This window comes from Grampus griseus (genome assembly GCF_964374135.1).
Source record: "Grampus griseus genome assembly, chromosome: 4".
Lineage (NCBI taxonomy): Eukaryota > Metazoa > Chordata > Mammalia > Artiodactyla > Delphinidae > Grampus > Grampus griseus.
In genome coordinates, this window is record NC_138997.1 from 21,383,597 (window position 1) to 21,407,708 (window position 24,112).

Sequence of the window (24,112 nt, forward strand, 5' to 3'; positions counted from 1 at the left end):
TATACCTTTGAATAAAAAAACCTCCTTTTATTGTCTCTTTAAAAAAAACAACTCTATTTTATCACACATATAGAGTCATATAACTACTACCCACAATTAAAATATTGAAATATTCCATCACCATAAAGGAATTCCCTCTCCCTCTCTTTCCCCTTCTCTAACCCCTGATGTCTCCATCTCTTTAATTTTGCCTTTTCTAGAATGTTATATAAATGGAATCATACCTTTTGAGATTGGCTTTTTTCACTCAGGATAATGTCCTTAACATCCATCTAGGTTGTAAGGTTGCATGTATGAGTAATTCATTCCCTCTCATTGTTGAGTAGTATTCTATGGTATGGAATATGGTACATCAGAGTTTAACTGTTCACCCATTGATGGACATAAGGGTTATTTCCAGTTTTGGGCTATTAAAAAACTTCTATGAACATTAGTGTACAAGTTTTTGTAGGAATACAAGTTTTCCTTTTTCTGGGATGAATGCCAAGAAGGAATACAATTGTTAGGTTGTATGATAACTGCATACTTGGTTTTAAAAAGAAATTACCAAACTGTTTTCCAGAGCGGCTGTATTATTTTCCATTCCCATCAGCAATATATGAGTGATCCAGTTCCTCAGCATCCTTGTCAGCATTTGGAATGCTCACTGTTTTTAATTTTAGCCATCATAATAGATATAGAGTGATATTTCATTGTGTCTTTTGTCCATTCTGGCGGACACATGGAAGAGTTTCTCAAGCTGATCTTCCAGCTCATGAATCTGTCTTTAGCTGTATCCATTCTGCATTTTACCTCATTTATTGTGTTCTTTAATATTTAAACTATTGTATTTTTCATACTGAATGTTTCCCATTGGTTCTTCTCATTTTTTTTTTTTTTAACAACATTTAGCTCCTGCTGCATAGAATCTTCCCTTAATATTTGTGGTCCATCTTTTCAATCACTCTTTCTCAGCTGGTATCTACTCATTCTGTACCTTCTTTAATAATGGTGATACTCCTCAGTTGTCTTGTGAGCTCATGTGTCCCTCGTGGAATCAGCTACTCTGCCTGGTCATGTTTTCTGGGGAATAACCAAGGCAGGGGCCCTAGTTTTGTTCTTCCAGAAGATTAAGAAGAAATATGAATAAGCTCAGATGGCCCCAAGCACCACAGAAGAGCCAGCGACTCCTCCCATTCAGGCAGGCCCCTCAAGATCACGGATTGCTTAACCTACTGTCACCTGGCCCCATCCCCAACCTGAGGCGCTGCGGAAGTTTAGGCCTCCTAAGTCATGAGTTACCTCCCAGATCCTTATAGCTACACTGCTCTGTCCATCATCTAGTCCAACCCAACTTCCTACCCATGTCCTGCTCCTCAAACCCCTCCTCTATGACTCTCGGAAATTTAAGTCTCGGAAATTTAAATCAAATTCTCTAGTAGCTTCCATCTCTTCTGGGAATGATGCTTTCACTCCCTTGATCCTCCACCTTTTTGCTTTCATTGAGCTGGCTGCCCTATGAGGACAGTACTTTCTCTGAACTGTGATCAAGGGGCAAGTCTTTTTTTTTACATTTTTATTAAACCCACATACGTCAGGGCCAGAAGATGGATGGGTGTCCATACTCCATCTTGCTACTTCCCAACCTTTACTCCTAACCTCATCCTATTCGCCTTCAAAAACCACTTATCTTTTGAGATTCTCTCCACCTGGATGGATAACTCTCTCTCCCCTCTCTTGGCCTCATCTGCCAACCTCCTGTTCATCTCTTTTATCATCCTCTTTAGCTCCCCTAGCTTCTAATAGTCATCCTCCTTGGACTGGAGATTTATTTTATTTTTTTCATGTACAGGGTTTTTAAAATGGTGGCAAAATACACATAACATAAAATTTACCATCTTAACCATTGTAAGTATACGGTTCAGCGGCATTAAGTACATTCACATTGTCGTGCAACCCATCCATCTCCAGGATTCTTTTCATCTTGCAGAACGGAAGCTGTGTACCCATTATACAATATTCTCCCCTCCTCTGAGGCCCTGGCATCCATGATTCTACTTTCTGTCTCTATGAATCTGACTACTACAGATACCTCATATAACTAGAATCATAGAGCATTTGTCTTTTTGTGACTGGCTACTTTCATTTAACATGAAGTCCTCAAGGTTCATTCATGTCGCAGCACGTGTTAGATTTTCCTTCTGCTACATTAATGAATATTATTCCATTGTACGTACTTAACTATATTTTACTGATCTATTCACCCATCAATGGACACTTGGGTTGCTTCTACGTTTTGGCTACTCTGAATAATGCTGCTATGAACATGAGTGTACAAATATCTGTTCATGGACTGGAATTTTAGTATTCACAAGGATAAGCCACCCAAAACTCCGGCCTGTTGGCTATTTTTTCCCCTCTTCTCCATTGACCCTCCTTTTCCTCCAGTCCTTCTTAGACACACATTCCCACTGTCTTCCTCTGGCCCTTGGCACTCCTAGAAATTGCACCACCTCTGATCTCAAAGATGTCACTTTCTTACTACCCATCATCCCCCTCCTGGCTTCACTTCTGTCCTCACCTAGCCTAGATCATATGGTCCATAATTATAAGAACTCCTCTAAAAATACAGCTAGCTCCCTTGCTCTTCCATCTCTCCATAGAACGTGGCCTACAAAATTTTCTTTTCCTATGTCTCCACTGCATCATGGGAACACGGTTAAGAGAAAAATCTCACAAGTCAGCTGTTTTCACTTTGAATTTACGATCCCTTTCCTCGAATGAACCCCTTCCCCTCTCCTTCCCCTTCCCTAGCCCCTGATGTCCACTTATCTGTTCTCCATCTCTATAATTCTGTCATTTCTAGAATGTTATATAAATGGAATCATGCAGTATGCAATCCTTTGAGATTGGCCTTTGGCTTTTTTTCACTCAGCATAATGTAGAACACCTGTTCTACTCTGTTCTGGACCCGCTTTCCCTTTGTCCAAGTGATGACCTCATATCTTTATATCTCTCCTCAAACCTCCTGTACACCCCTTCCCACCCACATTCTCTATTAGCTATCTTACTGCAGGAGTCACTGAGAAAAAACACCCATCAGAGGGAAATATCTTGTCTTATTATTAAATGAGGTAATTCACAGTGAAGAACTTAGCACAAAGCCCGCCATACAAAAACCACAATACAGATGTTAAGTTTTATTGGTATTATTATTGTCTTACCACTGCCAGATGTATCCTGAAACCCATGTACTACTATACTTGTTGGGAATGGGAACGATGTTGTCTGGGACACAGTCTTAGTCTGGACAATAAAAATAGTTTTCAGGGGATAAAAACAAATTCACAGTAAGATGATTTCAGGAGTGTAGAAATTGATCATTCAGGAACCAAAGTGATAACCTTTAGTGCAAACCAACTGACATTTTTTCGCCAGAAGACCTCTAAGTTCAAAATATTAAAGATTCATCTGAGTTGTTGGGTAAAAACTGGTCATCTGTGCTCCCTCAATGCTTTGCTTGCAACTTGAAATATGTCAAACTCTGGGTGTTACTAAAGTGCACTTAATTTTTTTAAATGAAGCCAAAATCATAATTTATTACTTAATATATGTCAGCCATATGGACTAAGTACTTTTTCTTTTTTGAATGAAAGATTCTTTTTTATTATTATTTATTTTTAATGAATTTTTAAATTTTATTTATTTTTGGCTGCGTTGGGTCTTCGTTGCTGTGCACAGGCTTTCTCTAGTTGTGGCGAGCAGGGGCTACTCTTCGTTGCAGTGCGTGGGCTTCTCATTGTGGTGGCTTCTCTTGCTGTGGAACACGGGCTCTAGGCATGCGGGCTTCAGTAGTTGTGGCACGCAGGCTCAGTAGTTGTGGCTCACGGGCTCTAGAGCGCAGGCTCAGTAGTTGTGGCGCATGGGACCTGTTGCTCCGTGGCATGTTCCTGGACCAGGGCTCGAACCCACGTCCCCTGAACTGGCAGGCGGATTCCTAACCACTGCACCACCAGGGAAGCCCCTGAATGAGTCTTTAATTCTACAGTGCTTACAATTTTTGAAAGTTTCACACACGATTCCATACAATCTTATAATAACCTTTTTCCCCCTACCCCTGTATTGCCCCTCCCCTTTCCCTCTCCCCATGGGTAGCCCTGCCGATGCAGGGGACACGGGTTCGCGCCCCGGTCCGGGAAGATCCCACATGCTGCGGAGCGGCTGGGCCCGTGAGCCATGGCCGCTGAGCCTGCGCGTCCGGAGCCTGTGGTCCGCAACGGGAGAGGCCACAACAGTGAGAGGCCTGCGTACCGCAAAAAAAAAAAAAAAAAAAAAAAAAATTTTAAAGGAGATGCTCACAATAGCTAACTTTATTTTCCTTGGAAAAGCTCTAGTAACTTAATTAACTCACTGATGTTGGTTCCTCAGCTACACTTGAGATGATCAACGACTCAGGCTTTTAAAAAAATTTATATTTTTTCCTAATTTACAAGTGTGCAGAATTTTCTATGAATTTGTGATAACTGTAGGGGGAGTGATGAATATAAAATAACGTATTTTATTTATAGCCTGACCTGTAAGCATTTTCTTAGAACATATTCAGTAAATCAGAATCATAAATAACTTACTTCTAGTTTTTGTGAGAATTCTGAATGGTTAAAAATGATACAGAGTCCAGGCTGACATAAGAGAAATCACAGAATACTAAATTGACTTTTACAGTAATTCAGTTTTTATTGGAGCAAATAATCATGCTTAGAGAACCTTCTGCTTACATATAAAATGTTTTAAGTTCTAATTTTAGTTTTTACAAAAACCAATATACATGTAAGTCTCATTAAGGAGCAGAATAATGGAATTGCAGGATAGGAGATTACAAGAGATTAAAACTCCCCAGCATTTTCTCTTCCTAGTAATCTAATAAATGAAATTAAATAGCAGATTCATTTACAATAACTTCTAGCTTGGTGACCCTGGAAGATTTACTAAATCTTTAAGCTTCAGGTTCATTATCTCCAAAACTCTAATAGTAAGTGTACCTAATCCAAAGGGTTGAGTGAGGATTAAATGAGATAATACATATAAAGAACCCAGAGCAGAGTAAGTAGTCAATAAATATTAATAGTTATTATATCATGTATTTCATCCATCAAATAATTATTTAAAACATTCCAGACAGTGTAAAACTTGCATTTAGACCAGAGGAGGTAGGTAGGGGTGGGAAGGAGCACACCAACCTTGGCTTTCACTGGGACCCAGAAACAAAGGATGAGCTTCTGGACAACCTAGAGCACCTGAATACTACAGGGACAGCTCGAAACAGCGTGGGGCCACAAGGCTCATGCTGAGCAAATTCCCGTTTCTACAACATGACCTCACGTTGGTCAACGACAGGAAACTCTGTAGCATTTAAATCAAAAATTAATTTTCAGGGCTTCCCTGGTGGCGCAGTGGCTGAGAATCTACCTGCCAATGCAGGGGACACGGGTTCGAGCCCTGGTCTGGGAAGATCCCACATGCCGCGGAGCAATTGGGCCCGTGAGCCACAACTACTGAGCCTGCGCTTCTGGAGCCTGTGCTCCACAACAAGAGAGACCGCGATAGTGAGAGGCCCGCGCACCGCGATGAAGAGTGGCCCCCGCTCGCCGCAACGAGAGAAAGCCCTCGCACAGAAACGAAGACCCAACACAGTCATAAATAAATAAATCTTAAAAAAAAATTAATCTTCAAAGGAAAAGTGAACATAACTGGGCCAGCAATTAATGGTCCATCTCATGTTGCTCTCTTAAGGTAGTGAAAAATAAAAATTGGATAATTTTTAGTTTGAAACAGTCACATAATCAACACAAACATGGATTTGTGTTTTGTTCTGCTTTGAACTACTGGGAAAAATCACATCAATTATTCCCCACTGGACTATTTTTAACATTGCGTGGCCAGAACTTATAATTACAATTTAAAAACAATCATATTATCTTGGAGCTAGTGAACTTTTAGATATTTATTTTATGTACCATTGCAGAGAATAGAGAAATATACATGAATCATATCTTTTCATAACTTTTCTTATTTGTTTGGTAGAAATGGCCCAGAATTCTCAATTCATTGCATAATTATTAAATGCCTCATTACTTTCCTTGATTCATCTCTAGTTTCTTTTTAGTATTCTCCAAAGTTGTTTTCAGTAGTCTTTGAAAACTAGAAGTGAAAATTCCCTTCATTAAAAGTTCAGATTGGAAAATCCCTTTCTTAAGAGAAATTATTTGTTTTGGTTTCTAGAAGCTGGGAGTCCCCACATAGTTTTCCCTGTGGTAAGATGACATGGATTACGAATTCAACAAATAATTAAGGTCAGTTAAAAGACCAACTGTTAATATATTGAGAAAACATATCAAAAATGACAGAACTTGATGATATACCTTGGTGGATAGTAAATGGCTTCTCAGAGCCCAAACTCCAAAATGGAAAACACTGCATATCCTTTGGCTGGACCCATAAATTCTAGCAACTGGTTGTGATGGACATTGCTATGAAATGCTTTTAGACTAACGGGTAAGTGAATCAAGTTTATACGGCTCCTTGGTCTTTATGCCTCTATCAGTAGATCTCAGGACAGGGAGAAGTGGGTCCATTTTATCAGGATCTCAGGTCTAGGAAGGAGAGAAGGTTGGAAAACTGAGTATGCATTTTGAAAAAGCTTCACAGATCTGAAATATACCTCTCTTGTCCTTTGTTCAATACATTCTACACTGTAAGTCAAAGAGTGTCTGCAGCAGATGGTGTCCATTACCCACCCATACCCCCTAGCACATACCATTTTAGTATACACTGTCCTGAATTTCAGTTGCTAGCACCTGGATTTCTTTGAGTAAACGGCTTTCCTTGACCACTAGACTCAGGACTGTGTGTGGGTAAGGAGGAATTACCACCACTGGAGAGCAGTCTTGAACTAGTGACTGAGGAAGCTGGTGCGTAAATACCTCAGCTCCCTCCTCCCTGTGCTGGTAGAACTTTGTGGTACATTTCCCGGCCATTTCCCAGAGCTCCCCAGTGGGATTGAATTTCAGTGGCTCATGGTGGTAACCTGCTTAATAACACACACTTTATTGGCTTCTTTCCTTCCCTGCCACATTTCTCCATTCCCCAACTGGTGTTTCCTGGAATCACCTCTCAGATAAATGGCTTGTACTTGAATCCTTGCCTTAGGTCTGCTTCTGGGTAAACCCAAACTGTGCCAAAAGTACTACTCTTCTTCTTTCCTTTCTTTATAGTTCTCTGATATCCTACATACTTGCTCTACTGGCTTACTTTAGTGACATATACTGCTTCATAAATATCACTCTTCAAGAGGTTTACACACAGAAAAAAAAAGCAAAAACATGAACTCTTCCCCTCTTCCCCACCTATTTTTTAACTAAAAAAAAAAAATCATTTAGCAGAAGTAGCTCTTTCATACTTTCTCATGCCCACTTGTCCTCATATAGCTGCAGTCACATTTAGCTACTGAAAACTACCATTCAAACCACCTATCTGAAGGGACAGTCAACCATCCTTCTCTCCCATCTCTACCCTTAAGGGAGAAGGATATTCTTTGGATATTGAGCATCCACTGAAATCACTGAACACATCAGTCATTCTATAACGCCTGCTGTCCAACATGGTAGCCACTAGCCACATGCTGTCCTTGAGTACTTGAAATGTAGCGAGTATGGCTGAGGTATTGAATTTTTAATGTTAGTTAATTTAAATTTTAATTTAAAACCAGTACTCAGCTCAATTACTGGAAAACTTCTAAGTATGTCTGAGACAACTTGTGTAGGAGAATCTACTTTTTTCAAGTGTAAGTTTTATAAAATCTAAATACAGATCAAGTATGTCTGATGAAAATGTAGCGTCCAAATTGAGATGTGCTGAAGTGTAGAGTACGCACTGGAATTTGAAGACCAGCACGAAAAATATCATTAGAAATTATTAATATTTGACAATACTGAGATACTTTAACACTGATAAGATACTGAAATGATAACATTTGTGCTAATTGGGTTACATTAAATATATTAAATTTAATTTCTCCTGTTTCGCTTTCCTTTCTTTTTTTTTAAATGTGGCTACTAGAAATTTAAATTACATAAGTAGCTCACATTATTTTTCTATTGCATAGCGCTGCTCAGTCACCTTACCCACAACTTATATTTGCTAGCCTAGTGGGTAAAATCATGGCTATATAAAAAGATTAAGACAAAGAAATAACACTCTCTTTTCTTAAGGGGTTGACATTTCAAAAGGAATGTCACAAGTTCGGTAGTAATACTGAAGCCAAACTTAAGAGCAAAATAAAAAGAAAAGGCATATAAAACTTCCTCATGGAAAGTAGCTGTTTTCTTACATGAATAGATTACTGATATTAAAGTTAATTACGGAAAGTGATTTAAGGAACAATGTTATCCTCTTTAAAAGCCTACAAAGCTTGCTCTGCCTGAACATTGAATTAAGTGCTCTGCCGATGTCAGCTTTCTAGACTTGAATGGGATAAAATAATCAGGCAATAAGGTCCTAGAAGAGGCCTTATCATCCACCCTGACATCATCTTCTCCTTCATTTTACAGATGAAGAAAATATGGACTAACCAGGTTAGGTGACTTTTTAAAGGTTAGAAATGATTTTGTAAATAAGTTCATTTGTTCCCTTTTTTAGATTCCACATATGAGCGATATCATCTGTCTTTCTGACTTACTTCGCTCAGTATGACAATCTCTAGGTCCATCCATGTTGCTGCAAATGGCGTTATTTTGTTCTTTTTATGGCTGAGTAATATTCCATCGTATATATATCCCACATCTTTATCCATTCTTCTGTTGCTGGACATTTAGGTTGCTTCCATGCCCTGGCTATTGTAAACAGTGCTGCAATGAACATTGGGGTTCATGTATCTTTTCGAATTATGGTTTTCTCTGAATATATGTGTAAGAGTGGGATTGCTGGGTCATATTGTAGCTCTATTTTTAGTTTTTTAAGGAACCTCCATACTGTTCGCCATAGTGGCTGTACCAATTTACATCCCCACCAACAGTGTAGGAGGGTTCCCTTTTCTCCACACCCTCTCAGCATTTATTGTTTGTAGATTTTTTGATGTTGGCCATTCTGACTGGTGTGAGGTGATACCTCATTGTGGTTATCAGGGGATAAGTGGGGAAGGGATAAACTGGGAGACTGGGATTGACACATACACACTGCTACATATAAAATAGATACTAATAAGAACCTACTGCATAGCACAGGGAATTTTACTCAGTACTCTGTAATGACCTATATGGGAAAAGAATCTAAGAGTGGTTATATGTATATGTATAACTGATTCACTTTTCTGTACACCTGAAACTAACACAACGTTGTAAATCAACTAGACTCCAATAAAAATTTAAAAAAAGAAATGATTTTGTTCTTTCTCAAAGGAGACGGAAAACATTCATTCTCAAATATAATTTATGTTCCTATTAGTAAAACGCTTTGTGTCATTGCAAAACTCATACATTTAAACTGGTGGTTCTCAGATGGACCAACTCTTCTTGATATTTCCTTCCATAGTTCCAAATATGTTTATACTAACATTTCTTGGATTATTAATTTTGAACATTTTCTATTGACATCCTGTCATCGTAGATGACTTAACTCATATTCACTCTACCATCCCTACATCACCACCTAAGCCCTCATTGGATGAATCAATAATATTCAATGCAAATACTGTTCACTGTAGAGCCAGGTAGTATATTACACTTACACACCTTTTCTTCATTTTTCCTGAAGTTAATAATTGCATCATTCTTCCATTTGCCTGTTTTTCCATATTTCCATTGTTCCCTCCACCCCCAATGCTACTATTTCTGCGCGTGCTTACAAATAACATTTCCTATAATCCTCAAACACATTAGTTCCACTTGTCTTTTATATGGGAACAATTCCCTCATGGAACCCTCTGTCCTCCTGTTCCAATATGACCTGAATTCTTTGAAGCTCAATATACAGCAATTAATAGGGGCTTATCTTACACAGCAATCTAATAATGGAAAAATTTTACTTGACTTTTCACTTTTAAAGTCAACTGTAAAACTGTCTCTGATTTGTATTTTGCAGACATATATTAAATAACAGCAAAACAGTACCACGACCATCACAAACAACCCAGCACCCCACACACTGAAAACGCTGATTGGTAGTTCTCATGAATACGTACAATGGAAAAGACAGCCCTTATTTTAAGCATTTTGGTTGCCCCTCCAGCAAAGGCTATCACAAGCCATAGAGGTTTAACCCCATTACTGCCCAGACCCTGGTTGCTTCCAACGTGGCCCTAAGGTCTGGAGCGCACAGGTGCTGGTGTCAGTGAGGTTTCCAGGGTTACCAAGTACGTATCACATCACTTTTGGAAAATAGCATCAAGAGGCTTTTAAGCTAAGGTAATGTGGATCCAGTTGGAATTTCAAGACAGGCTTTATTATCGTGGTGGTTGGTGGTGGCATCTGGTTCCTGATTACCTAATCTCATCCACAGAAAGTCCACGGAGGAGATTCCTGATGTGGGCAGAGCTATGGAGAACTCTTGTGGAACCACAGAGCTCTACTTCGGGGAGCCACCCAGAGACCACCTGCCAAGTCCAAACTCCGTATTTTGCAAAAGAGAAAACTGAGGCCTAGGAAGCTTACCCAAGACAAAAAGGAAGCCGGTGGCAGCTTCTAAGTAGGCTTTAAAAACATTCAGAAAGATGAAAGTAACTGACTGGTAACAGATAAATTATGATCTTACAGATGGATGTTGCCACTTTGTATAAGCTAAGCTTCCTGGAAGAAGCAAAATCATTTAAATATTCATATCAATAATTCTAACTCTTGGGGCTTCCCTGGTGGCGCAGTGGTTGAGAATCTGCCTGCTAGTGCAGGGGACACAGGTTCGAGCCCTGGTCTGGGAGGATCCCACATGCCGCGGAGCGGCTGGGCCCGTGAGCCACAACTGCTGAGCCTGCGCGTCTGGAGCCTGTGCTCCGCGGCAGGAGAGGCCGCGATGGTGAGAGGCCCGCGCACCGCGATGAAGAGTGGCCCCCACTTGCCACAACTAGAGAAAGCCCTCGCGCAGAAACGAAGACCCGACACAGCAAAAAGAAATAAATAATTAAAAATAAAAATAAATTAATAAACTCCTACCCCCAACATCTTAAAAAAAAAATTCTAACTCTTGGACATTTACCCTGTAATATTAACAACTAACTGTGTAAACTGAAGCATCAAATCACAATCTTTCTATCTCCTTGTTGTTTTTTTTCCTAAACCACATGGAACACAAATCTTGAGGACTTATTAATTATTTATCATCTGGCTTTGGAGGCAGTAGCAGAAGCAAGTTATAGGTGAGTGCTGACAGGCTGATTCTGGAAAGACCCAGCCAGTCATAGGTTACCAACCAGAGAAATTAAGAGCCTTTCACTTCTTGTTCAGAGAGAGCTTTGCCAAAATCCTTAGACACGGGAGCAAATTCACTGACTGACTTGTACAAAGAGACGGTGGCCAGTAACAAAAGAAAAAAAAATCAAGAACAAATGAACAAAATGAAAAAGAATGGTTTTTCCTTTCTTTTGGATCTGTTTTTTATTTGAATTTTCCAAATTATAGCTAGGTTCTTCTAGACAACCCTGCTAATGCATGGCAATTCTGGCATTTATATTCACTGGCTGACACATGCCCCAAGACTGCACTGTAAACATCAAGGAGCCAAAGGCTTCTTCAGACACCCATCCCAGGCTCTCCATGTGATGCCTCCACAGACAAGGCAGAGTGTTCATTATCTGGAGCGAAATGTTTCCCTTTGCTTATTCTAGAAATTGCTACTTGCTTTCTCTTTTGTAGACATCTCTGAAGTGAAACAAAATGATAGCTTTCGTCACTCCACTAACAACTTTCCTCTGGAAAATCTTTTGCAAATATTAGTTTCTGAAGCCTCCGAGCCACTCTAACAGTACAACCATAAAACTTCGTTTCCTCACTAGAAAACACCACTCTGAAAGTCAAGACTTCAGCGTTAAATAAGAGTCTAACTAAGGCAAAAGACAGTTACATATGTGAGTTGCTGGCAACCGATAAAGCATCTTTGAAAATCTGAAACAAATAAATATATTCTAAGTGAAATTTAAGAACGATAAGTCATAAGGGAATAATATTAACTAAAGGATAAATTTAGAGAGCAAAGAAAAGTGTGTTTGATTTTTTTCCCCAGTGTAATGATAGAATAATTACACCAAATGTGGAAAGACTGGAATCATGTTAATCATCTTCAGAGAGTCCAAATCTTAATGGAGTCAATTCAAGAACTAAAATTCTTAAAATAATGCAAAATGTCTTCTGTGGAGAAAGAGAAGGGAGAAGGGGTAAAATATGTGTATGGGATTAAGAGACACAAACTACCATGTACAAAATAAATAAGCAATAAAGATATATTGTACAGCACAGGGAAATATAGTCATTATTTTGTAATAACTTTAAATGGAGCATAATCTATAAAAACATGGAATCACTGCGCTGTACACCTACAACTAATATTGTAAAATCAAGTATGGTTCAATAAAAAATTTAAAAAGACATGACAAAGATGTTGATTGGAGAAAAATTTTTAAAGGTTAAAAACTGGAAGCAACTGAAATGCTTAACGACAAAAGGATGGATAAATCATTTGTGGAATATCCATATCATGAAATACAAAGAGTAACAAAAATGTATGAACTACAGCCTTTTTCAACAAAAGATGAATTTCACAAACAAAATATAGAAGGTGATACTGCTTTTTAGGGGGCTGGTGTTGTTACTTTTTCCAGTTTTATTGGAGTATAATTAACATAAAAATTGTATATATTTAAAAAAATCAGAATCAAAATGTCTTCTGAAAATATATACAATATAGTAAACTTGGCTTCTTCCCAGGAGGAAGGGATTTTATTGATAATATGAAAAATTCTTCAAGTTCTTAGATTCCTTGCCACAAACGAATGTGCATAAAATAAATAAGCAATAAGGATATTGTACAGCACAGAGAAATATAGCCACTGATTTGTAATAACTTTAAGTGAAGTATAATCTATAAAAACAGTGAATCACTATATTGTGCACCTGAAATGAATATAATATTGTAACTCAACTATACTTTGATTAAAAATAAATTAATTAATTAAATTGATCCATTCTACTTTAAAAAAAAAAGAATGTGTGGTAATGATTCCAGCTTGAGTTCTCTTTATTTAAAATTTTAGTATACTTGGGTGCATTTTAATGTACCTTTTTCTCATCCTCAGAATTTCCATCTGCATGCACAGGAATTGTCAGACAAACTTGCTAGGGATCAGGAGATAAAGAGTTAACAAGGGATTGGGAAGAGAAGAGGAAGATAAAGCAGAAGGCTGAGCAGTAGAGCTGTATCTCTGGGGCAGGCTTGAGGGAGGAAAAGGAGGCTGCAGCATGGTCAGCTGGCCTGGGCCTTGCACCTGCGCTGTAGCAGGAGAGGGGTTCACGGTCTGTTCCAGAGCAGCCCAGGGAAGACCATGGTATGCTCCACCTTTAACTGGGTGAGGGAAGCTTTCCTGGGCATGACAAGGCTCTCTGACCCTGGTCCTCCCTGGTGGGGTGGAGGCACTCAGAAACACCTATTTCAAAGGGTGAGCTGGGCATATTAACTAGCAATCCTCCCCCACCACTTCCCCAGGGGCAACTCTGGAAGTTGGTGTCAGTGCTACACGGAGAGGGCTCTGCTTCTTGTTGGGGAAAAGAGCTGGGATTCCATGCGCTGTGTCCTCCCACACAGGACTGGAGGGATGACCTTTGGAACAGAGAAGCAGGTGACCAGGAACAGTGGGATCCACAGTCCTCCCCAGGATCCATGAGAGGAAGAGAGGATGGAGAAGTGACACCCTCGGGAGAGACGCATCTTCCCTACAGGTGTCAAAATCCGTCTTGGTGGGTGTATTCGTTTCCTATTGCTGCTGTGACACATTACCACAAACTTGGTGGCTTAAAACAAGACTAATTCATTAACTTACAGTTTTAGACATCAGAAGTCTGAAATGGGTGTCACTGGGCTAACGTCAAGGTGTCCGCAGGGCTGGGCTCCTTCTGGAGGCTCTAGGGGAGAACCTGTTTCCTTGGCTTTTCTAGCTCCTAGAGGCTGCTTGAATTCCCTGGCTTGTGGTCACATCACCCCAACCTTTGTTTTCCTTATCACATCTCTTCCTCTTTCTCAGATCCTCATGCCTCCCTTTTATAAGATCCTTATAATTACACTGGATAAGCCAGGATAATTTCCCTATCTCGAGATCCTTAACTTAATTACATCTGCATAGTCCCTTGTGCCATATAAGACAACACAGTCACAGGTCCTGGAGACTAGGATGTGGACCTCTTTGGGGGGAGGGGGCACCATGCTGCCTACCATAGTGAAGGTGGCAGTGGGACATAGTTTTGGAGTAGGCCTCCCAGGGCCATGCAGTGGGAGCCAGAACTTCCTTGATCATAGTGAGTGCCCCTGGTTTTCCTAGGTGTTTATGTGGCCTGGAGAAATAAGATTGTTTATGATTTCCCTAAGGTCTTTATCCTGCTTGAATAGACTGACTTCAACCAGGCACTGATTTCAATAAATGTTAAAGCCATTATTTCTGAGTTGAGAAGGATAATTATTCCCTGTCTCCTTTCTCTCCTCTCTCTCCCTAATAGCTCCTACCACCCCCCTTCCCCAAACCCAAATCCCAGCACACTGGCAGGCATGCAGCCATGAACAAGAACCTGGGGAGAGAACTGTAAGGAAGGCAGTGACAATCACTCATCATAAAACACTGGCCGGGAGGAATGACAGGCCTGGCATGAAAAAATGTTGCCTGCGTGGGTGGTGTTGGCATAACAGTGGTAATTTGCCTCCTAGGGTCTAAATATAGCTGCCGCCAGCATCTGAGAATAAAAGAGCTTCCTAAATAATTACCCACTCCACCTCAGCTCCCTCTAGACCTCCGCAAGCCACAGGGAGACACGCATGCCTCTAGTTCCTCCAAGAGAATGGCTCGTGGAAAGCCTCAATACGAGAGCCAGCAGATTAACCACGTTTGGAGTGGAAATCCAAGGTCTCGCCTGCTTCCAAGCAGCCCAGCCAACTCCGGAAAGATTTTAAAGAGGGCAAAGTGTTGAAAGCTGCAGCCAGATTAACATCCCTCCCTGCCGCCCCCCCCCCACCAACCCCCCCAAGAGGAGTTACCAAGACAAAGGCCCGGAGGATCTGACGGGAGAGACCACTCTAGAACCCAGCTGATCTGCGCACGGATCAGACCAAGGGCGCAAGCGGGAGGCAAGAAGAAGACTCGTCTGCAGGTTTACTTATCATGAATACCGGTATTGGTTGTGGAGCTCATGCTCACACACTTAACCCACTGCCTCTGTAACCAGCCCTCCCGAAGCCAAGCCAGAGGCTAATACTGAACCGTGAGTGACGTCATTGTGGTGCTGGCCACACTACAAAAACCACATTTAAAAGGCATCAAGACCAAAGCAAGGCCTGCCAGCGAGGAAATCCAGGCTCTGCAAAAACGAGAAAAGGTATTCCCTGAAGACTGGCAGCCCTGAAGGGCAAAACGATCCATTTGCTAGGTTCCCTGCAGTAGACGCAGGGTACATTTCCACTCAAGGCTGTCACCCACCTGGTTTTCACCTGGATCGTCTGGAGGCAAGTTTATGTTCAATCTACAGCTCTTTACTGAGGGCTCAGCACTACTAAATGTAAAAGAAAGCGCGAGCCAGTGGGAAGGAAACATGATTTGGACTCGTTAACACTGGTTTAAATTCTGCCTTTGCCATTTCATAGCTGTGTGACTTGGGCGCTTAATCTCACTGTGTCTCAAATTCTTCACCTCCGTGATGAAATAATAATAACAATAAGAATTATTATATATTAATTATATATTATACTTATACATTATTAACAGTTTATGTAAATATGAGAACGTTTTATCATTATTATTGCTATGGCTACTTCAAAACATTGATGAAACAATAAAATATGAATGCAAAAGTTCTTTTTTATCCTATTAACTGTTATAAAAATTATATACTACTATTATAGAAGCAAAGTAAATGTTGGTTTTTCATTATGGAATCTAGTTAGGGAAATAACATACACACAAGAAATATTTAAAGAGGAAAACTGTATTTAGCAAAGCGTTAGAGAGTCATATCTATAGGGAATTAGATTTCCTGATTCCATGTACAGAAGGTTCATCGTGTGGAACGAATCAAGAATAAAAGTGAGAAAACTGTCATCAAGGAGAACTTCATGGAAGAGAAGAGTTTGAGCTGGGGATCACGAGGCAGAAAGGACCTGGGAGAACATTCCAGGATATGAGATTTGTGAGCCAATGCAAACAGATAGTGCAAAGCAAATCTGTGTAGTTTCTCTGCTTCCATCAAACTCTGTCACATTTCAGACCCACTTAAAACCCTCTTCTACAAACCATGATGGGGAGAAATATGGTCATCTCCAGCAAATCATAAACTGTACATACCTTTTGACACAGCAGTTCCACTTTTAGAAACTTATCCTACAGATGTACGTGTATGTACATATGTGAATATTTATCAAGATACTCACTGCAGCCCAGTTTATATATTTGAGAGAGAGAATTAAAAATCTAGAAATATAATCTAAGAGGTCATCAATAGGAGGAGATTGGTTAGAAAACCGTGGTATATCCACAATGAAGTATTTCACAGATTTTATAAAATGCAAAGTATATAAATGTATTAGATCCACATGCACTGCTGTTGAATAATTGTCATAATTTATTGTTAAGTGAAAAAAGGAAAGTCTAGAACCGTGAGTACAGTATGCTACCATTTGTGTAAAAAGAAAAACCACGTACAGATTGCTCGTCAATGCACAGACCACCTGTATAAAAGTAAAGAATTCACTATTAACAGATGAGGGCAGAGGAGCGAGAGAGACATACTTTTCACCATATGCCCTTTGAATTCAAATATTACTGTCAAAGTATGGTTCAGTGGCCCAGTGCTGTCGAGACTCCAGATAAATTTGTACTCTGACTTGACTTTAGGAAGCCCAGATAATCAATGCTCCCTAAAGAGCCTCTATTTGAAATCCAGGTAGATAACAGGGCAAAATAAATTTATCCAACATACAGTCCAATCCGGTTCCCTGCGGACTCTATTTAAAAGGCCCAATTCAGATGTTAAGGCCCCCACCCCCAAGGTGACTGTATCTGGATACAGAGCTTTTAAGGAGGTAATTCAGGTTACCCAGGGTCATAAGGGTGGGGCCCTGATCCTATAGGACTGCTGTCCTTATAGGAAGAGACGTCAGAGCTTTCTCTCTCTCTCCACCTTGTGAGGACATTGCAAAAAGGCGGCCATCTACCAGCCAGGGAGAGAGTTCTCACCAGAAACCAACCCTCCTGGCATCTTGATCTTGGACTCCCAGCCCCCAGAACCGTAAAAAAAATAAAATTCAGTTGTTTAAGCCACTTAGCCTGTAGTATTTTGATATGGTGGCCTCAGCTGACTAAGACAGGGACCATCATGGACTCTCGGGGTTGGGGACGGCACTCAGGTCTTTAAGCCAGTGCTCACATCCTCCAGCCAGGGGCGAGCTGAGCTGGCCTGCTCGCTGCAATGCCGGGCCCGCAGAGGAGCACCTCTGAAACACGATAGTGCGGTGCTAGGTAACACTGAAAGAATGCGTGCAGTAGCCCAGGGTCCCGGTTTCTGGACGCCACCTCCTCCTCCGCCTGCACTGTGACCTTGAACTATCAGCTTCTGCAGGATTCGTCTGAAGAATCTCTAAGTTCCTTGCAACCCGCGGGTTCCAAGATCTGTGACACACAGCAAAAACATGCCGCTGCCAAGTTCGCTTCCAAAAATAGTGCAGTTTCATATTTGTGAAAGACAAACAGCAGTCTGTAACCTAGGAGTTCCCAATCAGTGAGGGCAGATCTACTCTAGATGGCAAAGCCTCTCAAAGCTGACTGCAGCTGCTGAGGCTGCAGACCCGGAATCTACCCCCCACCCCGCCCTGAGTTTTGCGGGCATTCTCAAGGTAGGGAAGGCAGAACACGTTCTACTCTGAGAATTCACTACTCTGGAAATCCACCTTTCAGAAACCCTGACACTCCAAAAAAGGGCAGCGAAGAGGTCATTCCACCTCACAAACAGAAAAGACTCTGACAATTCCTGTTGTTATCGAAGTGTGAGAGGTGGTATTGACTGAAACTCACAGGGCCCGGGTATCATTCATACCAAATAAGGAACAGACTCTGTTGATGGGCTGATCCCACACTTGAAAGAGAAAGACCCAAAAATACTCTTAAGGTTGAAACATATACCATATACCAAACATATACCATAGTGAAACGGTAATATTGGAAAGTCTAACTGAAGTGCTGATAGCTTTTTTTTTTTTCAGTTTAAGGTTTTAATTCTTATTATCAAGGGTATACATGATGTAGCAACACCTAGGAATGGATATCCTTATGGTCTGGACGTGGAATAACTGCTTTAATGACAGTGAGGTTAGGGGAATGGCGATGTTGTTTGTTACAAACACTCAGGCATGTGGTTTCAAGAGAAAATATAACTCAGGATTGCAGGCAACAATTTCAGATTATTGAACTCATCCTGAACTCTGGAAAGAAACCATTTCCATTATATTCATTCCTAGCAAAGCTGAAGAAAGAGCTTTATCAGATCAGGAGTTGAAATGGACTTGAAAATTGGTTTTGGAAGGCAGGTAAGCCTCTTCAAGGAAACCAGTATAGAGAAATTCTGTCTCCAAATCTCTCCTAGCAGATAGTCCTGAATTTATTCACTTAAGGAGTTAAGTGAATAGATTCACTTAGGTAGTCTAAATTTTATTCACTTAAGTAGTTCAAAAACTAGAAGGATAAGCTATTTAAGCACAAATTTCAAAAATACATTCTTGATTCCTCGGGTCAGTATATATAAGGAAGAATCCTGGTTATAGTTTTTAATCCTGGAAAATCTTTAGACCTCTGGATGCAAGAGAGGTTTACCCCTTGAATCGTTATTACAAACTGTTAAGTACGCAAGATATATTGGTTTATCAACAAATATATCCAATTTTGAGCAATATCAAATTGCCAGGCAGGTATTAGACTAATAACTTGCAGAATATTAAAAGTAAATGCAATTAAATTTTCATGCACAAATCAAAGGATGTTCAAAGTATATCAACTTCAGGATAAATACAACTGCCAACGTTGACTTAAAATTTTTGACTTTGTTCTTGGCACACATGTAGGTCAAGACAAAGGTAATGGGATTTGTTAAAAATCTGCTGCCTCACAACTCAAATGAGATGTTGCCTAAAATGTTATATTTCAACATGGATTTTGTTTGGGAGGCTTCACAAATGTTAAACCCTCGAGATAGTCATCCTTATTCAAAACTTATTTCAACTTGCTACAATTACAAATGGCACTGAATATAAATAAGTATAACAAGATGGAAGCTTCTCAGTTGAGTTTTGCAAGTCTTATGGCGTAATAACTACCAGAATGACTCATTCAGGACTAATTTATCCGTGGCCTTTTGAAAATTGCCACACAGAAAAGGAATTAAATAAATGAGTCTGACTTTACTTATAATTGAATAATTATGTTGGGAAAATGTTTGAGATGCACAGACTTAAGATATAGGCTAGAAAATTTCCATTTGATCAGGTTTACGGAACATCAAGACATGTTAGTCCCACTATGTCTCTGGTTGTACAAATGTAACATAGCTTTAAAAGTTTAATCAGAAATCCTTCAAAGTGAATTGAACTCTGTGTTATTCCACCAAAGCCTAACTCTTGGAGTATCTTCCTCTGCCTCTTCTCTAAAGATATTATTCTATTTATACTTCTCTCTTTCACCATCTTCTGTCTTTCTCCTATTTCCCCAATTCTTGCTCATTCTTGTTAATACTTCCTCTTCGTTTGTCTTCTCTACTCCTTTCTCTCCTGTTTTTTCAGTTTCAATGATTATTCAATAGAGATTTCTGTTTTCTATTCTTAATTGTAAAAGAAGATGGAAGGAGTAGTTTATATAGTCTCCTAGGAGGATTAAAGATAAAACCAAATTTTTTTTTTTTTTTTTTTGCGGTACGCGGGACTCTCACTGTTGTGGCCTCTTCCGTTGCGGAGCACAGGCTCTGGACGCGCAGGCTCAGTGGCCGTGGCTCACGGGCCCAGCCGCTCCGCGGCATGTGGGATCTTCCCGGACCGGGGCACGAACCCGTGTCCCCTGCATGGGCAGGCGGACTCTCAACCACTGCGCCACCAGGGAAGCCCCAAACCAAATTTAATGATGGCTTTTTTTTTTTTTTAGTTTCCTTTTTATAATCTTTCAATTTGTTTTCTGTTCTTTACAGAACTTATTTTCCTAATTTTGGTTTAAAACAATATCCAAAATAACTCAATAGATTTTTGTATTAAATGTAAGCAAAAGAGTAAATACTTATTTAATGAAGGAGAGTTACAGGAATGAGAGTACTCTTTTTTTTAATTAGAAAAGACTTTCTTGAATAATCAGGATGTTTTAAAGGCATGGTCCAAAATTCTAAAGATAGTATCAATAACTGAAATCTATTTAAAGTTTGTTCAATGATTTAAACGTGCTTATTGTCAGAAAGAATTTTAAGCAGTTTACATACAATAAAAACTCACCTCATTTTTATTTAAATTCACTCACTTGAACTTTTGCTTTCATACGAATGAATAACATTTGTGAAATAATGGATCTGATGTGGTTGATACATGTGTGTGTATATGTATATCTGCACTACTGATCCATGCATCACCTGAAATCATTTCATGGTGTAAGTTCCTACTTCAGTTTGGGGATTACCTCAGGTCTGCTTAGAAAGAGCAAATAATTTTATTACAGATTATTATACAGTCAAAGCAGCAGTAATTGAAGAGTTACAATTCTGAGAATTAGTAATGCTTTTCACCGGAGTGTTTCTTGAACTTTGTATTGTGAAAGTCGCATGCACAACACAGCCTTTATTGTGTTTGATTAAGGACAGGTTGTCTGACTCCTATCATAGTTCTGTCAACAGCCTCTCATTCTAAGAACGGATCTATGATGTCAGCCCTTAATCCAGCTCCCTCCCCACCTCCTTCCTCTCCTCACTATCTTCAACTACGCCACACTGAATGTTTAAGAGCTTGGGTCAAGATGATGTGCTTACATAAACACCCACTATTTCTGTCTTAGGGAAATGCTTCCCCCGTGAGTTACTCAGTAGGTTTCTCAGCTCAGAGAATGCCTCTCCTCCCTGGGTTTGCAGTGAAAATAATACTGCTTAGCTTAATCCCACTGACCTTTTAAGGAGGAGCATGCATGCACCAAGTGACATAACTAAGATTCGAACAGGGCTGGCAGCTTAGAACGAAGCCAGATGTGGTCCAGAGTAAAGAACTGCAGAGGGAAGGCAGGGCAAAGAGACCTGGGTTCCTGGGAGCGGTCCTTCCCTACCCGGCCACATTTTCTCAATGAGGAGGTCAGCTTTCATCATTTCCAAGGTCTCTTCCGGTTGTGACGTTTAAGCTCTTCAAGGAGTGCTCTCTCAATTCCAAAAGGGAAAAAACGTTCCCTGTACTATTCACCACTGTACGCCTAATGTCTGCAACACCGCCTGACACACAGTAGGTGCTTAATAGCTCTTTGCAGTAAGAATGAACTAACCTGCCCACCTCCCCACCCCCCGGACTCTAAAGTGACTGCCATTAATTTAGGAGACTCATTCTCTTTCTGCCCTGGTAGGGCTCTATCTCTTGAGCAGACACAAAATTACTTATTACTTATTGGGCCAAGTATGAGAGGTAAAAATAAACAGTTAGGAAAGGACTGAATTTTGAGAAGAGAAAGGGCCATGGGAATATTTTTAGGGAGTAAACACACCATACAAAACGGTACTGCAATGGGTGCTAGCTTCAAGAGTAATTCACCCCATAGAAAAGGACACGTACCGCGTGGTATAACTCTCTCAGGAGACTCTGCAGAGGGAGCTAGGCAGTGGTCCTCACCCCGCCACACACATATATTGATACTGGACTGAACTATCAATACAACCTTTGCAAACCACCTGGACAAACTTTGCTGAAGTCTGCTGAGGGGACTGATGGCGTAGGGAGTGAGAGAAAGGCTTGTCCTCCCTTATTCCCTCACCTTCGCCATTGCTTTTCTCTACTTCAGTAACATTTGCCACATTCCAATCCCCTACATCCACGCAATCCCCAGTGCGCACGCACTCCCTGCCTGGTCTCGCCACAACCCCTGAAATCCCAGGGAAGGGGAAGAAGGTCATGGGTGCATCTGCTGACCACATGCTTTGCAAAACAGAGGTACTGCAAAGATTGCATTTTCTTCTATTCTGCGGAGTCCTGGTGAGGACCACAGGGGATGGAAGTAGAAGGGCAGTTCAACCACTAGAGCCTTTGGGAAGAAGGGGAGCAGCCCTATAAGATTCTCTGTGCAATCATACACCCTCCACAACTGAGGATGTTCGCCCCACTTTTGGCCAGCACTCTATTTCCATTCTGTTTCCCTTCCAGGTCTTTCCTCGTTCTCACCTTTCTTCTTCCCCAGCCCAGCTTTGAGTGAGCCCTTGATTTAGGCCATCAGAATACCAGTAGCTGCTTAAATCTCTGAATAGCTTGCAGATAGGGGAGGCCCACCAAGGTCAGGGCAGGTAGGGAGGTTCTTAAAGGGAGTGGAAAGAATGGGGCTGTGTACCAGAAACCAATTAGGATTCTGAATTCAGTTTCTCAAACTCGTTATACCTACAGTGGTTCTGTACTGTTTTCAGGCCATTCCTTGCACAGCATGCAATGAACATCTATGAGCATTTACAATGTGCCATGCTAAGCTCTGAGGCTATAGCGATGGGAACACAAAAAAATACACGTTCCCTACTTTCGTGGGGTTAAAGTTTAGTGGAAGAGACAGATGTTAATTTTTAAAAATCTCTAGCCATAAATGTTCAATTACAAACTGAGGTTACTTTCAAGAAGAAAAAGAATGAGATTCTCTGGGAATGTTCTACAAAGGAGCCTGATATAGGGGTAGGAGTCAGGACAGGCTTTCTGGAGGACTGACATTACAGTTGAACTCTCAATAATGAGTAGGAAATTTCTCAGCACACGTCGGGGCGGGAGAAGAAAAACGAGGAGGTGGGAAATTATAACCTCCTTGAGCTTTTTTATTTTTATAAATTTATTTTTTTATTTTTGGCTGCGTTGGGTCTTTGTTGCTGTGCATGGGCTTTCTCTAGTTGTGGCTTCTCTTGTTGTGGAGCATGGGCTCTAGGCACACGGGCTTCAGTAGTTGTGGCTCACAGGCTCTAAAGCGAGCGCAGGCTCAGTAGTTGTGGTGCACGGGCTTAGTTGCTCCGCAGTATGTGGGATCTTCCCAGACTAGGTCTTGAACCCGTGTCCCCTGCATTGGCAGGCGGATTCTTAAACACTGTGCCACCAGGGAAGCCCCCCCCACCTTGAACTTTAAAGTCTAGTCTTTAATTTTCTACATTTTATGTATATATGGCTAGTAGAATCATGTCTGAAAAGTTTCTAAAAGACAGTTGTTTGTGAGAATACTCATCAGGTAAGAGGTTACAGACCCAGGTGAGTACGGAGACAGGATTCTAATTAGTGGCTCTTGTGTCATCAATTCTATGTCTTGTAATCACCCTGTTTTTGTATTTTGAAACTACTTAATTGTTCTTGCTGGATTATTTTTTTAAGAAGTTGTCTTTAAGACACATGGACTTCAAAAGTGTTTGCCTTTGTAATATCACAGTTAATCCTGGTTGTCACAAGCAATTGCTCTCTACCTCGTATTTTAGAGAAGAGCTTCAAAATTCTACTCTCTACTCTTCTTCCCTCCAGGCCTGAATGAATCCATAAATCAGCGACTACAGCAGATGACTTCCTTCTTTAAAAAAAAAATAAAAGCTCAAGTGAGGGGGTTTTGTTCCAACAAACAGCACAAGCGAAGGCCCTGTGGCAACAAATGGCACAGAATGTTCAAAGAGCACTGGAGAGA

At 40.6% G+C, this 24,112-nt stretch overlaps 1 protein-coding gene across 1 annotated transcript in view; it reads right to left on the reverse strand.

Annotated features, from left to right (window-relative positions):
* Window positions 1–24,112, reverse strand: part of RNF150 (ring finger protein 150) — a gene marked incomplete at its 5' end in the record, with an annotated part of 246,768 nt that overhangs the window by 106,025 nt on the left and 116,631 nt on the right. The window lies entirely within an intron of this gene.